This window comes from Pinus tabuliformis, chromosome 6 (assembly GCF_031772625.1).
Source record: "Pinus tabuliformis cultivar Carrire ecotype Pingquan chromosome 6, CPIR1, whole genome shotgun sequence".
NCBI lineage: Eukaryota > Viridiplantae > Streptophyta > Pinopsida > Pinales > Pinaceae > Pinus > Pinus tabuliformis.
In genome coordinates, this window is record NC_142292.1 from 1,396,045,742 (window position 1) to 1,396,058,260 (window position 12,519).

Below are 12,519 nucleotides of genomic sequence, written 5' to 3' on the forward strand. Positions count from 1 at the left end.
GCATGTTTTCACATGCTAACATGTAGTTATCTTCAAATGAGACTTTAAGCAATCTAAAGTTCAAATACTATCCGAAAAGAAATGGTTATTTAATTGATGTTTAGGATCCTTGTTTGAGTTTGAAGTACAGAAAAACTTCAAAAAATGGTTCAAGGCCTTAGTCTAGTTGTTAGGGGTGTTTTAGGGGTGTTTTTGAGTTTTTCAAAATATTCCGATTAAAATTGATTATGATATTTTTTTTTTACATTATAAATTTAAATTTTAAAATTTTCACAATTTTAATGTTTTATAAATTTTAAATTTTTAAAACGTTAAATATGGATATTTAATTAAACATATTAATTGGTTCAAAATGTAAAGATATTTATTTACATAATAGATCATAAAAATGTTAGATCTAATATTTCAAACAATTAAAAAAATAATTAAAATAAAAATTATTTTATCTCAGAAAAATTCAAAACCTCTAAAAGCTTAATAACGCCCATATCATATCGAATGATACCTAAATAACACCCATATCGTGTCGAATGATTTAGAAGTGACCATTTTTATTATTCCCTCTAAACCACTATGACCACAAACATTATTATTATCCGAAGAACTCAAACATCATTATTAATAATAATAAATATTTAAGCCGATAGGCCTTCTTTTTGAATGAGTTAGTAGCCCGATGAAGTTCGAAAAAGGACCAGAACCGTACCTTGTAAAAGGGGTGACAAAGAAGGATATTTTTTTGGCCATTTCAATTGAAAGGGATTTGACACACAATTGATTTGTAATTTTAAATGTTAAGGAAGATCGCTTACAATTTTTAGAATAATAATCACGACTTATGTTTATGAGATGGCAATGAATAGTTGGTCGGTGTGGGTTTATGTATAAATAATGGTATATGAAATGTATTTCACATTCCACCAGTGTCTGTTTTGTAAGTTATTTTCTAATATGGTATCAGAGCCAAAGTCATGAGGGCTCGGTGGTGTGAAGAGAACGTGGACTCTGCCATGCTAATGGCATTGTTTAAGGGATGTGAGAGAGCCCGTTTTCTGGAGATCCCGTTGTGCAGAGAGCATGAGCTTTGAGGTAGATGTTGTTGTGGGAAAGCGACATAGGACTTTGTGGGAAAGCAGCATGGAAATTTGTGTGAAGCTGTGTGTTGTTGTGAGATCAACTCTGAGAGTGAGCAGAAAGAGGCCCGAGTTTGGTAGGTGCTCATCTGTACTATGCCACAGAACATGAGTGGAGAACCTGCACTATTTCAATTTATACTATTAATCCTGGAATGTGAGGGTAGTGCGAATTGGGATGCCTGTGTGGCATGGCGTGGCATAGATTATTGAGATCAGCGTGAAGATTGACTATTCACCATTGTCATAATAGATCTTTTGGTGGCCTTTATGGCTTAGAAAAGAAGGGTGACACGAGCCAAGTTTGGAGATAGGGAAGCGACAGAGTTGTGGAGAGTTGATTTGTGTGTAACCTTGGAGTTGGCATGGAAGAGCGGCCAATGTGGATCACTGCCTCATGTCAGTGTGCATGGAGTGTGGTAGCCTTTTTGTTGCCCTGCTGCGAGGCAGGTTTCGAATTTGACGTCCCATAGGCCATATTTCATATTTTAAGACGTATTTGACAATTGCTGCAAACTTTTACTCATTAAATTTGATGTGCTTCATAAATGAGAAACCCATCATTTTGACGTTTAATTTAGGATTTGTCCTGTCAAAAATTTATAGTACCCGTCTTTAAGTTAAAAACACCAAAGTCAAACTAAGCCCAAGGTCATAACGCAAATGCATACAATACCTCTGGCTCACATGGCAATGGAGTCTGACACACTTTCATAGATTTGAATCGTATAAAAAATTATCTCGCTATTGTCCTTTCGTAGATTTGAACCTTATGAAGGGAGATCTCGCCCTAGGTAACTGAGAACAACTACATTGTAATCTAAGTGTTACATTCAAATCTAGGTGTTACATTCAAGGAATTGACCAACCAGTCTACATCAAGAATGTGAATTCAGCCATCAAACTATAAGCTAGTACGTGATTGAAAAATACTAAAAATATACATGCATTTTTTGGTGTGTATAACACTGAGAAGGGGTGGTGTGCTAGTTTTTGTTCCTTAGGCTTCCCTCAATTGTTCCACAATCTCCCTCTTGTTTGATTTAGCCATCTTCCAACATCGACGAAGAAGTGCGATTGAAAAATAAAAGTAGTCGAGGAACAACTGGTGACGTGAAGAGTAGTTGTAGTATTTAATTCGACAACATCTTTGCCGAGGATTATCAAAAGTCACACCAAATCGGAAATAATGGTAGGGCTCCCTATTGCGAAAAAGTTGGGCTTAAGAAGGGCCCTAGATGCCCGAAGAAAATCAGAAACTCGTTACTTACATACTGTAGCACAACCGTGGAAGCTGGAGGGCTCTGCGGCAGAAAGTTGGGTGCTGAGATCAGAAAAAGTGGGAGATTGCATTGGGCTAACTATCTAAGACCAAATATCAAGCGGAAAAATTCAGCGTGCAAGAAGAGAACACTATTATTCAACTTCATGCTCTACTGAGAAATAGGTGGTCTGCCATTGCTACTCACATTCCCAAGAAAACAGACAACAAAATAACAATGAAGAGGGGTAAGCAAAAGGTGGACCTCGAACTCGTTCAAAATAGTAGTCACTGCCATGCTATTTTTTTGAAAAGAAAGGATAGTTATTGATTTGAAGCTCTTGCGATCTATATTATGTGTGGTGTTGTTTTTAGGAGTCATTACATATAAATTTTTGGAATCGAAATTTCGAACTATCTTGTGTGGTTCATGAACTACAAAAATGGTTGGAAACCTCAATTCCAAAAATTTGTATGCGATAAATACAGAAAACAACACCACAACCAAAAATAAGTCGCTAAAAATAAATGTTGGTGCTTTCTACTGAACTTGCCCTCATCATTTACTTCACAATCAACAAGATTTCCCACTTTTCAAGTCCCAGGTAAGTTACCTTCTTCAACCAGTTTCAATCTCATTTGGTTGTTGTTTTTTTAATTTCTTTCTTAGTATTTGTTCCATGTGAAATAAATGTTGTGAAATTATACAGGCTTGTCAAAATGAATTTCTCGTCCGTTCTTTTACAGGAATAATAGCTTGTGCTTTATTCCATAATGAAGTGCTCAATTACCATTTTGAAAAGCCCATTCTTATTTTGACTATTTTTGTTTTTTTTAGTGCCCTGGATTATTTGGACTAAAAATAGCTTGTTATTTATTCCATAAAGGGCTTAATTACCATTTTGAAAAGCCTTGGCTTATTTTGGCTATTTTTGTTTTTTAGATTGACCTAGCTTATTTTGACTAATTTTGTATTTTGAGTTTTTTATCAAATGCTCTGAAATCAACTTCATTTTTACCATAGTGAGTTTCTCTTTAAAAAAACTAATTATATAGTGATTAAGCTAAACTTCTCTTACGATAAAATAATTATTGAAGATGTTACAAACTCATATTTATTTAATATACCTATTTAGATTGTCAACCACTTCTAATATAGTTGTATTTGGATGATTCAACTCGTGCTAAGTACATGAATAGAATGAATAGAATAAGTGATGGTATTGTGTAGGGCAATGTTTAATAGGAAGGATTTCTTTGTGTAATTGGTTGGGTTGTATATTTCATCTATGATGTGGACAATAATGTGAATCTAATTTTTAAGATGAGGAAATCACAAGCTCATATTTAAGATATTATGAACATGATTAGTTAACAATGTCCAAATGCAGATGATGAGTTGATTACCTCATAGATAGATTGTAGAGTTTACCTCGTAGATTGCAGAGTTTGCTTGGTCTTGACATTTTTGAGTGTCATGGTTTTAGGAATAATGTGTAATGGATATCAAATTAGTTGAAAGGATATACAAATATTTTAAAAATATTTAGCTATCAATATTGGATTTATAATTCAAGTAGTTCAGAGTTGGTTGAAAGTGCACTTATTGTAGGAATTTACAGGGTAAGTTCCTCAGAAAGAACACCAAAAGGACACCGCTCACAACCAGATCACAGATCAATACACCAGTATTTTTGACGTGGTTAAAACCCTCAAAGAGGGAAACAGTCCACGGCCTGCGCCAACGTGGCTACTACAGGCAATTTATTAATCAAAGAATGAAAATTTACATAAGCTTCTCTCATGCACGGATTACCCGAACAATGACCCTCCATGCGCTTTAAATAGAACTCATGGACCAATCGGGTGTCAAGCCACGGATCAAGTGTCGGTAATACCGAGGAGAGAATGAACCGTCGGATCACTACATATCGTGACCATCAGATTGTAAGTTACAAAATGTACAACGGTAAAGAAACACACTTTACCTAACTCTATACCTAACTCTAAACTAGACCAAGTTGTACTTAACTATTTCCTATGTGTCGGAATATCCTAACATCCCCCCTTAAGAACAACTTGGGATAGGATTGAAGGATTTACAAATATGACACAATAGGAGAAGGAAAGAGGCACTAGAGCCTATCCCCCCTTAGTGACAACTTCCTGAACTCCAAGCATATATCGAAGTTTAGTGAACTTCGCCTCTGTGAGAGCCTTTGTGAAGATGTCTGCAACCTGATCATCTGTTGAACAATATTGCACTTCAAGAACACGGTCATGAATGAGCTTTCTGAAGAAGTGCATGTGTAGTTCAATGTGTTTGCTGCGCTGATGCTGGACTGGATCTTTGCATAGCTGAATGGCACTTTGATTATCACACCAAAGTGTGGTTGGATGCTGCTGCTCAAAGCCAAACTCTGATAGGATCTGACGAAGCCACAAGGTTTCCTTACTAGCTTCCACGACACCACGATACTCTGCTTCTGCTGACGAAAGAGAAATGGCAGCCTGTTTCTTACAAGCCCATGTAATAGGTCCTGAACCAAGAGTGAAGACATAACCGGCAGTAGACTTCCGATCATCAGGGTCACCAGCCCAATCAGAATTAGTGAAACCAACTAATAGAGGAGCTTCTTTGGCACTGTAATGAATCCCAAACTGTACTGTACCTCGAACATAACGAAGTATTCTTTTAGCTGCTTTCCAATGACTTTCACGGGGTTTTTGCATAAAACGAGCAATAAGGCCAACAACAAAGGAAAGGTCAGGACGAGTATGGGTTAAATACAAGAGTTTTCCTACAAGTTGACGGTATAAGGTAGCATCAACTTCAGGAGAAGTACAAGAGACTGAAAGTTTGACTCCAGACTGAAAGGGAGAAGGGGCTGGCTTACAGTCTTCCATGTGAAAATGACGAAGAATATCACAAGCATACTTGGACTGGGAAAGGAAAATACCCTCCTTGGATTGCAAGACTTGAAGACCGAGAAAATAGTGTAAGTGTCCTAAGTCTGTCATTTCAAATTTCTTTTTAAGGCTGGACCTCACATGGTTTATAAGGTTGGGATCACTACCAGTAAGAATAAGATCATCAACATAAAGAACAAGGATGATAAGAGAGTTGCCCACTTTCTTGGTGTAGACAGTATTGTCAGAATAATACCTAGAAAAGCCAGATTCTAAAAGAAAGCTATCCATTTTGGCATACCAAGCCCGAGGAGCTTGCTTGAGACCATAAAGGGATTTCTTAAGTCGACAAACAAGGCTGGAGTCTGTTTGTATGAAGCCAATGGGTTGTTCCATATAGATTTCTTCCTGCAAGTCCCCATGCAAGAAGGCAGATTTAACATCCATCTGATGGACTTCCCATTTTAAAGAGGCAGCAAGGGAAAGAACAAGGCGGATAGAGTTCATTTTGGCAACAGGGGAGAAGGTTTCAGTGTAGTCAATGCCTTCAACCTGTGAAAAGCCCTTATCAACAAGACGAGCTTTATGTTTATCAACTTTCCCATCTGGTCCATACTTGGTTCTGTAAACCCATTTACATCTAACAAGTTTGCGTCCCTTTGGTAGAGGAACAAGATCCCATGTATCATTTTCCAACAATGAATGATATTCTTCATTCATAGCTGCTTCCCAATGTGGATGGCCTGAAGCTTCTGTAAAAGTGTCAGGATCATGATTTACTGGAGCTTGAGCCAGTAAAGAAGAGGCTCTTTCAAACTGAGAACGTGTACGTCGCTGATCTGTAGGATCACCGCCAAGATCACCTGCTGCATCCCGAGTAGCACGGGCCCATCTTGGAAGTTGAGGATGCTGAGAAGGTGGGGGAGGATTATCATCCTCACTTTCATCATCTGAAGAAGAAATGTTTTCAAAAGTAGAAGAGATAGGAATAGCTGGCACATCCACCGGACTAGGCTCGCAGGCCGATTTATTTTCATCAAATTTTACATCTCTTCTAATGATAACATTTTTGGACTTAAATGGAATAAGTCTATAACCTTTTACATCTTCAGAATATCCAACAAAAGTACATTTCTCACTCTTAGGTTCTAAAGCTTTATGCTTTTCATCTGGAATATGGGCCCATGCTTCACTTCCAAAAACACGAAAGTGACTTACATCTGGTTTAATGGAACTCCAAGCTTCTTCTGGAGTGATATTCTCTAGAACCTTAGTAGGAGTGCGATTGATTATATAATTTGCACAATTAATTGCTTCGGCCCAAAAACTAAGACTGAGTCCTTTAGATTGCAGCATACAATTAGCCATTTCCTTTAAGGTGCGATTTTTCCTTTCAGCTACACCATTTTGTTGTGGAGTGTATGGAACAGTATGTTGCATTTGAATTCCATTTTGGTGCAAAAGTTGATGAATGTGTTTTTAACATATTCTCCACCATTATCAGTTCTTAGCTTAAGAATTTGATGTCCAGATTGTTTTTCAACAAAGGCTTTGAAGGCCAAAAATGTGTTAAATACTTCGCTCTTAAGTTTTAAGAAGTATACCCAAGTGCGTCTGGAGAAATCATCAATGAAAGTTAAGAAATACTTGCAGCCAGAGAATGAAGCAACAGGAAGTGGACCACATAAATCACTGTGCACAAGCTGTAAAGGGGTTGAGGCGTGCCAAGAGGCACGTTTGTCAAAACTGTCCCGATGATGTTTTCCGAGTACACATCCGGAACAAACACCATCTCTGCAAGATACGATAGGAAGCCCTGTCACCATATTTTCTTTACATAGATGCTAAAGGGAGCGATAGTTTAAGTGACCAAATCGCTCATGCCAAAGTTTGCTCACTTCATCATTATGAGCAACAAATACTGAGGGAAGATTTGATGACCCAAAGTTGTGAAACTTATACAACCTTGTGGAATCATCAGCAATACCAGTAGCTAGAATCTGTTTAGGATCTCTTAGATCCTTGATTACAACATCATGAGGTGAAAATTCAACAATTTTACCTTCACCTGAATGAGTTATCTGATATACAGATAGAAGGTTGCAGGATAAGGTTGGAACACATAATACATCATTAAACTGACCATTGTCTAGATGAACAGTTCCAGTCCCGACAACATTAAGAGATCTATCATCACCAACATATATATTTTTGGTGTTACAATCATTTAAAGAAGAAAACATGGCTTGGTTTTTGGCCATGTGATAAGAGGCTCCAGAATCAATGAGCCACTCATGAGAAGGAGAGGAAGAAGATACATTTAATGCATAACCAGACTGAGATGATTGACAATGACATGCAGAAAGTGCCATTCCGGAAGTTGAAGTTGAAGTATGCTCCACATGGATGTTATGTTTCTTCATTGCGGCTTCCAAGGCTTCCATCTTCTTAAAGCATTTAGATTCTAAGTGGCCATCTCGATTACAAAAGTTACAATGTCTATCAGTCTTCTTCCATTTGTTTTTATTGGTCTTATCATTTTGCTGAAATGATCTTTCATTTTGAGGCTGAGTTGGTTTAGGACCATTCTTTTGAGGATATGACTTCTTAGGATTCTTTGAATTTGGTTGCTACTGGGCGGCTAACGCTTTCGTGGAAGAGTTTCCAAGATTAAGAAGACCAAGGTGTAAGAGTTTTTCTTGTTCTCTTATTAAAGAATCACAAAAAGAGTCAAAGGAAGGGGCCTTGTAGTCTTTTCCTTGACAAATGAAAGCTTCCCTTGTAGAATGGAAGGTGGAAACAAATACAGAGTAGGCTGGTCCCAACTTAGTAAGGATAGAATAAATAAGGTTACTATCTTCTTTCTTAACCTTAACATCTTCCAAAAGATATCTAAGGGTCTTGAATTTGGACAAGAAATCTTCAATGCAAGAAAAATTATTAGGATCCAATGTAAGCAACTCATTTTCAAGTTGATGGGCTCTAATTTCATTTTTAATCCCAAAAACTTTAGTGAGTTTTTCCAATGCTTCATGACGAGTCTCAAGTTCTGCAATATGGAATCTAAGATCAGGAGAAATAGACATCCCTATCAAACCACGTGCTTGATCTTGTCTATTTTCCCATTTTGCAGCCTTGTCTTCATCTTTTGGTTTCTTCTCTTGGTCTGTGGCTATTCTGTAGAGACCTTTACTTCTAAGTAAATCTTCTATGTAGGCTATCCATTGGAAGTAGTTAGTGCTGTCAAGAATGACTTGGCATGGACTTTCCATTTAAAAAAAAAAAAACTGAAGCTGAATATGCTGAAAGTAAGTGTTGCAATGGATAGATCTCGAAAAATTAGGCTGTTTTAAAAAAAACGGCTCTGGAAAAGGCTTCCGGATGAAGAAGTTATGGCTTTTTGAAAAAAAAATTTGTTGAAGTTACCGGCAAAGTGCGCGAATGTGCGGGAAGGAAAAAAAATCTGCCCCCACAAAATGGGGACTTGAACCCAAGACCTCTACTCTCTTAAAATAGCTTTGAACCAATTGATCTATACAAAAAATTTGAGAGAGAGAGAGAGGGGGGGGGGCCTTGGTTTGCGTGCTTGCCTTGAGAAAGCTCTTTTTCCCTACAAAACACAAAACACAAAACCCAACACGAATATGCAAAGAAAAACGAACCTTGCGGCTCGAAGTTAGCTTTAGCCAAAAAACTAGATATATTAAAAAAAATGAACCTTGTGGCTCAAAGTTAGCTTTAGCCGAAAAACTAAATATTTTTCTCAATGTTTCTGATTTTCCGAGATCACACTAAGGTGCAGGGAAAAGAGCATACGCATGAGAAAAATCCTTCCTTTCTGTTTCTGATTTGCCCAGATCGCACAGAGTCGCAGAGCAAAGAGCATACGCAGAAATGAAAGGTATAGATCCGGTTAAAAAAAGGCTAAATAAACCGAAACCGAAATAAGCAGAGAGAAAATAACAGTAAACTGCGAATAAACACTGTATACCTCCCGATCTGAAAAATGATGCAGCTAGGGCTACCGGAAACCTTTTCGCGTGAAACGAAAGGGGTTCCTCACTGGAACAGATGCTCCGAACGCAATAGAGCAGTCCTCTCGGCCCGAAAGCAGTCAGAAACAACAGATCTAAGAAACGACAGTCGGATGCAGTTCTACCGGCTTCAGATTTGGATCACCAACGGACGCGGTCCTCAAATAGCTCTGATACCATGTAGGAATTTACAGGGTAAGTTCCTTAGAAACAACACCAAAAGGGCACCGCTCACAACCAGATCACAGATCAATACACCAGTATTTTTGACGTGGTTAAAACCCTCAAAGAGGGAAACAGTCCACGGCCTGCGCCAACGTGGCTACTACAGGCAATTTATTAATCAAATAATGAAAATTTACATAAGCTTCTCTCATGCACGGATTACCCGAACAATGACCCTCCATGCGCTTTAAATAGAACTCATGGACCAATTGGGTGTCAAGCCACGGATCAAGTGTCGGTAATACCGAGGAGAGAATGAACCGTCGGATCACTACATATCGTGACCGTCGGATTGTAAGTTACAAAATGTACAACGGTAAAGAAACACACTTTACCTAACTCTATACCTAACTCTAAACTAGACCAAGTTGTACTTAACTATTTCCTATGTGTCGAAATATCCTAACACTTGTAGGGATTAAAGTTATCTTGGTATAAATAAAGAATTCAGTAAATAAAATATGTAGTGAGTAAATAAAGATGTCTGTGCCCATCTGTAAATAAAATATTTGGTGAAAATAAGTTATTAAGAAATAGTCAAACATGTAATTATATGTTTAGTAAATTTGACATATGTTGTAGATTATTGGATTTAAATAAATTATAAAAAGGGATAGCAGTTAAATTCTTGATATTTAAAAAAAATAACTCTATCTCATTTACTAGCAGTGGAGGATCATCATCATGTTAATTATATGGATTTCTTTAGTTTCTTTCACATGTCAAAATTTATGTACATAATCAAAATTATTAACTCCCAAAGGCTAAAAACCTTTATAAAATCTTAAAAATATGGTTGTATACTAGGTGGAAACACATATGCTAACTTAGGAAGAAACAGAACACTTTAAGAGGGAGATTAAAGGAAGTGGGGACATGGTGAAGACGTTGACACTCTCATAGGGAGATTAAAGGAAGTTGAGATGAAGGAATAGTTGTAAGAGAAATTGTAGATAAGAGAAAGTTGACACTCACAAATTTATGTAATAAAACGTAAAATAAAAAACATGAAAAATGCCAAAACGTGATCAAATTTTCATTTGACAAAGAGGGGGAATTTGAAATTCCAAGCCTAAGCCACAGATTCAAGAGTGCGAAAGAGTGCAGTTTCGAGCCGTGAGTTGTGGCGTTGTGGTGACATGGGTAATAACCTTCATCCAACGTGAAAGAATAATGTGTGTGGAGAGCTTCTTCAAGCCACACCCGACGGTGTGAAGGAGGAATGTTACTTCTATGTGAAGGTTGTACTTAAGAAAGCGCGTATGTGGAGGTGGCACATACCTCTGGTTGCTTGTTAAGGAGCGTTAAACTAGAAAAGAAATTCGAACCGTCAGAAGGGTTCGAGCACTCGACCATTGGGCGCTGGACAGTGTTGACAATGTGCGTTTCTCCGCGTTGTAACTTCCCACCTAGTTCATCAATGATTAACCCGACGTAAAGCCCATTGATTAGAAAGGCGTGCGGGCCAGCGTATGTGGTGTGAGCAACCAAGTCGGAGCTGTATTTCTGTGCTTGGAAGAGGCGTGGAGCTGTGCCATGGAAAGTCAATCGTTGGAGCTATGCGTTGGGTTTTTTCGGCCCACAAAATTGTTGTCATCTGGGCTATGTGTAGAGTAATGGAAAAGTCTTTAGAAAGTGAAATCAATATTGGAAACATGTATGTAGTTGACAAAATAAAGTACCATGGGAAGTAAGGAAATTCCGTGTGACGTAGTATTTAATGAAGTAGTTGTTAACCTAGGTTAATTATTGAGTGTGTTAAATTTAATTAAGTTTTGACCGTTGATTATTGAAAAGTTAAGTTAAGTGATAGAAGATTTATAATGTGTGGTTATATGTCAAATTATTTTAGGCAAGTCATTCATCAAATTTATTGTAAGTATCAAATTTTATGTTATCAAAAAAATTCACACTTTGTTAATACATAAAACAGCGCAATTTTCGTTTAACTACGATTCCATGAAATTTGTAACTTTGTTAGTACATAAACCGCGCAGTTTTCGTCTAACTACGATTCGAGTTAATTGCGCGTGTTTTATGATTCGGAAGGAGCCCAGCCTGCCAGGCCGTAAATAACACACTCAACGTTTAAACCAATTCACCCAGGCATGCGGGTTGTCCTTTTATTTTTAGAAAGTTGACCGAAATCAAAGGAACGTCCCGCGGTTATTGAAGCCGTATGCATACGTTGACTTCTTATTTTTTTGAAGGTGACGGCAAGTGCTTCATAACAATCACATGGGTTTCTCATTAAAGTTATAAAGTGATATATTTGAGAGATTATAAAGCGTTTTTTATAAAGATTTTTTATATTAATAAAATAATAAAAGTTTTTTATATTAAAAGTTTGTTTTATACATAAATTTAAAAATATATTTTTATATATAAAAAAAATTATAACACAAGTTATTTTTATGAGTTTTGCAAGCTTATCAAAAAAAAGAAATTTAGGGTTTTTGAAGAGAAGTTTTGAGGGAAAATGGTTCTCAAATTTCCAGCCTTAGTTCCTATCATTTACAGGGAAGGATTATGATGTGTGGGCCATTAAGATGGTGATCCCTTTGCAAAGTTATGATGTTTGGGATTATGTCCAGCTTGGGTTTTCAGAACCTAATGATGAAGCAACAGAATGAGCTTTCAATAATACATAGAGGGAACAATGGAAGAAAGGCAAGAAGAAGAATGCACAAGCGTTGCATCTTATCTAAAAAGGAGTGGGCCGAGCAGTGTTCCAGAAGATTATGATTACGTCCTCAACAAAAGAAGGCCCAGATACTTTCGTGACAAACTATAAAGGTATGGCCAAAGTCAATATTGTTAAGTTGCATAATACTAGGAGAGATTTTGAAAGTCTGCAGATGAAGGAGAAAGAGGACAACGATTCTTTCATGAATCAAGTCATAAGTGGTGAAGAAATTAAAATTCAAACAGTGGTTGAGAAGGTCCTAAGATCTTT